Genomic DNA, 6,211 nt, shown 5'->3' on the forward strand with positions numbered 1-6,211 from the left:
AACATGGAAGATCTAATTAGGGCATCTAAAAGTGATGAATCAGATGATGAAGAAGATAATGAAACTGCTCTCATGGCCATTGGAGATTCAGACATGGAAGAAGATGATGGAACATCTGAGGTAAGTATTCTTGAACTCAAAGAAAAGTTACATCTATTTCCAAAAAGAAAACTGAATAAGTGCTTTAATTGATGATTTTCAAGAACTATCAATTGATAGGGATAAAATCTTCAGCAGTCTAGCAATCCTAAAGTTTGATTATATCAATATAGAGACTTGTAAAGACACTGCTAAAAAGAAAAACTGTACTCTTAAGGAATAGGTTAACAGACTTGATTCATCAAACCTAACCCTCAAATTTGAAGTTCTAAAACTGTCTCTTTCTGAAAAAGAAAAAAAGGTTAAGAGTGAGGATCAAGAAAAAATTGAGTCAAAATTGACTAAGATTAAACGTGAATACTTTTGTGAAAAAGAAAAGGTTAGTCAACTAAGTCAATAAATTTCTCAATTGAAACTTGATCTTGAAAGAGCTAATAGATGGACACATTCTTCAAGACTTATTCATAAGCTAGGTGAAAGAGCTCATAATGAAAAGGTTCGGTTGAGCCTTTATAAAAATTTTAATGCTACTAAAGATCTGTGTTATGTTTGTGGTAACCTGGGACATCCAACCACTAAATGTCCAGGTGCAGCAAAAAGCAAATCAAGAAGCATAAGCCTAGAAGAATAATCTGGTTCTAAGTTAGCACAAGCTAATAAGAAGGTCAAAACTGGTTAAAGAAATAGGTCACACAACCTGTTGCCTCGATGGGATAGAAGAAACCTCATACATCTTTTTTCTTATAAGAAAGGACCCAAGCTTGTCTGGGTTCCTAAAGTTAACCCCTAATTTATTTTGCAGGTGAGAGTGAAAGGAGGCAAGCGGAATTAGTACATGGATAGATCTTACTCAAGGCATAAGACTGGAAGCAAATAAAGTTACTTTCACTTACCACATTTAAAGGGGGAATGGATTTTTTGGAGATGACAAAAAGAGCACCATTACTAGATTTAAAAAAATTGGGAAAACTAAAACAAAACCCCTTTTAAAGATGATCAAATTTGGAGAGCTCATGTAAGAGAAAAGCAAAAGAGATCCTCTTTAAAAAAATAAAATGGGGGATGATAGTGAAACTAATGAGCATGCACAGGAACATATTGTACCACCTGGTCCAACTATTGTACAGACTGAGGGCATATTGATAGGAGGAACAACAAATCAATAAAATGATGTATCAATAACACCAACACAAGTTGCTGAGAATTTGTTGGTAGTTCATAAGAATTGATGTTTTCACAAGAATATTGAGATATGTCATAGGAATCAATGGCTTGAGACTATGGTATTCAAAGGAAAAAAATTTCACTCTTAAGGGCTATAAGAATGTTGATTATGTGGGTTACTTAATTGACTGGAGAAGCACCAAAGGCACTGAGTAGAGAGCATTTTGAAAGGAATAGGTTAGACTTAGGGATGATTAAAATTGCATGAACTTCCCTCAATGATTGACTAGAGTAACCATTTTTCTTTTTAATATTATTAGCTAAATTATTATTCTATTCAGCCTTGCTCATTTAGTTTTGCGTCCCAATTCCAAATTTTTGACTCTTCTAATCTAATTTTGTACTAGATTGTGCAGAAAAATAGGTATAAGCAAGCAATTATGACCACAAAGTTCTTCTTATCGGGTATGTTCTACACTGACATAAGCATAGGTTGTCTAAGTTGAAATAGTTGAGCACGCCTATTCAATTCCTCACACTTCATCCTCTCCTTGTCTTATAAAACTGACAAATTGGTTGACCAAACTTTTTTTGATTCTCTCCAAATAGTTGTGCACAAATGTGTTTAATCCTACACCCAAAATTTCTTCTCTCTCAATCAAAATATCAGTTTTCGAATCATGAATTTGTCAAACTTGATCATCAATCACATGCAGCATATGTTTCTGAAGAATAAAAAGGGGCATGCTCTCCCTTTTAGTTCCTAATTATTAATTTTTAAAAGACTTCTCAGTCTTAATTCAAGTTTGACTTATAAAACAACAATGGATGTTCTTGAACAGATGAATCATGCTGCTCTACCTGTTTCAATAAGGAGGAATAACACTCATTTGAAAAAATTTGTAATAAAGAAATAATTTAGCTGGAAAAAAATATCTGAACTAGAAGCTGCACAAGGTAGTCATGAAGTGGAATAAAAGGTCCTTAAGGCTAGGATCATGACTTTGAAGCTTGACCTTGATTGATTGAGGAATGAGAATGTTTTAGTCATTCGTCAATTGACACAGTTGATATCACCTGTTCTACCTTTCTCATTTGTTTCCCACTCTTCATATCCTTAATCATGTCCCACTTTTACACCGTATTCCTTTTTTATTAATGCTCAGTTTTTTTTTTGTTCAGTACTATCTCTGGTTTAATGTGGAACATGCTCTAACAGTTAAATGGAATGGTTACCTTTACTTAATTGACTCGTGATTTTGCTCTCTTTAATATATTACTATGTTGGATAAAATCTTTGTGTGATTGTTTTGGCGACAGCCCAGTGGCCATGAATAGCATAAGAAATCACTTTGGCTAGTATATTATTGCATTGAAATGATTTTTCGATGATGCCAAAAGGGGGAAGATAAGAGGGTTGTACAATGTTTATAACCCATTGACTAACTTGTTTCATTCAAGAGTTTTATACTTTAGTATCTATAGGTGAAGATGTTTGAGTGCACAAAGAAAAGAGGTTTGTCATCATCAAAAAGGAGAAATTTGTTGGGTATGATGTAGTTTTGATGATTGACAAACTGACAAAGTAATATGAAACATGTCAGTCAAGCTAGTCCACAGACATACTATCTCATGTAGCTGAATTTATAGCAAAATCATCGATGATTAAAGACAAGCATGCAAAAATTAAGGAAGGACCATATGAGTGGTTAATTCAGATAAACTCAAGTAAATAATCATGTGTTGATTTAAATAGTTGAAGTTTGACTACAACACTAAGAAGACAAGAGTTGGAATTAAAGAAAGGAATCTCACTTGAAGTAGAACTCTATGCAATGAGAGATCTGATTAAAAGAGGAGTTTGAAATAAAAAAGGACTCTTTTGAGAGTTGTACTTAAATAGAAGATATATCATTCAGAGTAACTTGCGCACTTACACATACTATTATGCTAACAAGCATATCAAAAATCCATACTGATGAGTTGATTAGTAGTCTAGCAATGAATAAATTGAAGAAAACAATCATAACTTTGTAAATCTTGGAGAATAAATTTACACAGCAGCAAGCAAGCTGCAATAGCATAAAAATAAGAAATTAACAAAAAATCTAGGGAACTTCCTCCTCTCCTTGGACTCGATATGATCAAAGAAAGTAAAGGAATTGAATCTGCAAAACTAATATTTGGTATTGTAGGTATAGTTTGTGGCTTAAATTTGTAATCTAGATCCTTTTCAACATTTAGCACATCAACATTGATGGCCTCTTTGTGTAATCACTTTTCAAACACCAGGCAGCAATATATATCATCTTTATTACTTCTTCTTTGTAGAACTGCATATCTTCACTATGCTTATCAATAAGATCCACCAACTGTCTTTCCTCTGTCTTTTTCCCGAATAATTCAACATTATTCTTTCCTCTTCAATTTCTGATGCCTTAAAATGTCTTCGTCCACCCAAAATTTCTAAGATCATAATGCGAAAGCTGTAAACATCTACCTTTTCTGTTATAACTCTACTAAGCCATTCAGGCGCCAAATAACCAGGAGTGCCTCTCATCATGGTCATAACTTGGCTCTGATTCCGATCAATTAGATTTTTAATCCTAAAGTTTAAGAGTTTAGCGTTGAGAAAGTCTTAGAGTTTAGCGTTGAACTTCTCATCTAAGAGTATGTTTTGTGGTTTAATATCCAAATACAAAATCTTTTGCCCGCATTGTTCATAAAGGTAGGCCAATCCTTTGGCTACATCTTGAATAATCTTCTTCCTGCAGTTCCAGCCTAGAATTTGCTCTTGTTTACCATGGTAGATCCATTTTTGTAGTGATTCATTGCTCATGAACTCGTATTCTAAAAGTCTATGAGATTTTTCAGCACAGAACTCAATCAATTGCACCAAGTTTATATGATGTATGCTGCCAATAGTTTCAACCTCAGCTAAGAATGATTTTTTGACATGTCTTATTCCATTAAGGCATTTCACTACAATCTTTGTTCCATCTTCTAAGCACCCTTAAAAAACTGACCCAAATCCTCTATCACCAAGATTCTTAGTAAAATTCTCCGTTTTAACCTTTAGATCATCGTAAGAATATCTAGTCGGCATTCCTGGCACGTGATCTAGATAATCCGCCTCTTCTTCATTGGCCCTTCTTTTCTTCTTCCAGAATATGAAAACTGTAATGCCAATTATAATGCCTAAGATGGAAGATCCTATGATAGATCCCAGTATAGCACCACTTAAAAATGTTTTAGGAATATGAGTTGCGGGTTCAAGTTCCTGTACTTTTATAAATGCCTGAAAATAATATTGTGTCCTGTCCTTCCCGTTATTCTCTAGTGAAAAGATCTCGGATGGTAGGTAGCAATCTCCAGTGGATGAGTTTAAAACACTAAGAAATAGAGCAGATTTACAGGAACAATTCCTTAAACAAGCATTTTTACAAGTATTCATATCATTGTTTCTAATATCTGTGGTAAAAAAATCATTAGACATTTGTCCAATTTATTGGCTAATTTGTAATATCCATCTCGAATGATGGATAAAGATCTTCCTATATTTGGATCAATTTATAAATTCTACATCTAAAATCTATATATTGCACCTTAATAGATATAATATTGAGGTACATGTTGCTACCCTGCTATATTTCAAAAGGGGGACAAAAGATGGTACTAAAAGCTTTTGCTGAAAACTGGGATTGTTCATGATCATTGATTGTATTTCCCTATGTCTTATGATTTTATAATTTCATCTTATAATGATAAGGTAAAAACTTGTGCAAAGAGGTGTTTAAATTCATTCATTGCCTAATTTAATTTTTAACTGCTATAGTTAAATTGCTTGGTGGTGAGTAAATAAGGTTGACTCAAAGAATTTGGTGGCTTAAAGATAAATTTTCATTAGTGGTTTCAAGTATATTCAATACAATTAGCTTTTGTGCATCACACATGTATCTCATGTGTCATCCGTGCATCTCGTGCGATGTACGTGCATCTTGTACAATTTACGTGCATTTTGTGCGCTATACATGTATCCTGTTGTCAAATAATAAAAATATTTAGAAAAAATAGGGCCTCCAAAAAGTTGGGGCCTCAATCCATTGCTTTGGTAGCTTTATGGTTGAGCCAGCTCTGGGAGTAAACACCGGGTGCATGTAAGCATTTACCATAGATAAGATGCAACTTCAAAAATGTAGCTTTTAAGTTCTTTGAAGTATTGGGTTCAGAAAAATGATATCTCTGCGCTAACTCAAACCCTTCTTGTTCCTGTTACACATACTATTATGCTAACAAGCATATAAAAAACCCACAATGATCAGTTGATTAGTAGTACTGCAATGAATAAATTGAAGAAAACAATCATAACTTTGTGAACATTGGAGAAGAAATTTACACAGCAAGCAAGCAAGCTATAATAGAATAAAAATAAGAAATTAACAAAAAATCTAGGGAACTTCCTTCTTACCTTGGACCTGATAGGACTGAAGGCAGTAAACGAGCTGAATCTAAAAAACTAATATTTGGTATTGCAAGAATAATTTGTGTCTTAAAGTTGTAATCTAGATCCTTTTCAACATCTAGCATACCCTTCATGGCCTTGACCACCATCGACATTGATGTCCTCTTTGTGTAATCACTTTTTAAACACCAGGCAGCAATCTACATCATCTTTATTACTTCTTCTTTGTAGAACTGCATATTCTCACTGTGCTTATCAATAAGATCCACCAACTGCCCTTCCTCTGTCTTTTTTCTGAATAAGTTCAGCATTATTCTTTCCTCTTCAGTCTCTTATGTCTCAAAACGTCTTCGTCTACTCAAAATTTCTAAGACTACACTGCGAAAGTTGTAAACATCTAACTTTTCTGTTATAACTCTACTAAGCCATTCAAGAGACAAATAACCAGGAGTGTCTCTCATAATGGTCATAACTTGGCTCTGATTT

General features: G+C 33.8%; 1 pseudogene; it reads right to left on the reverse strand.

Annotated features, from left to right (window-relative positions):
* Positions 1-3,308: 3,308 nt before the first annotated feature.
* LOC107876834 lies at positions 3,309-4,955 on the reverse strand (annotated as a pseudogene).
* Positions 4,956-6,211: the final 1,256 nt, after the last annotated feature.

The sequence above is a fragment of the Capsicum annuum genome, chromosome 7, assembly GCF_002878395.1.
Source record: "Capsicum annuum cultivar UCD-10X-F1 chromosome 7, UCD10Xv1.1, whole genome shotgun sequence".
In the NCBI taxonomy this organism is placed as follows: domain Eukaryota; kingdom Viridiplantae; phylum Streptophyta; class Magnoliopsida; order Solanales; family Solanaceae; genus Capsicum; species Capsicum annuum.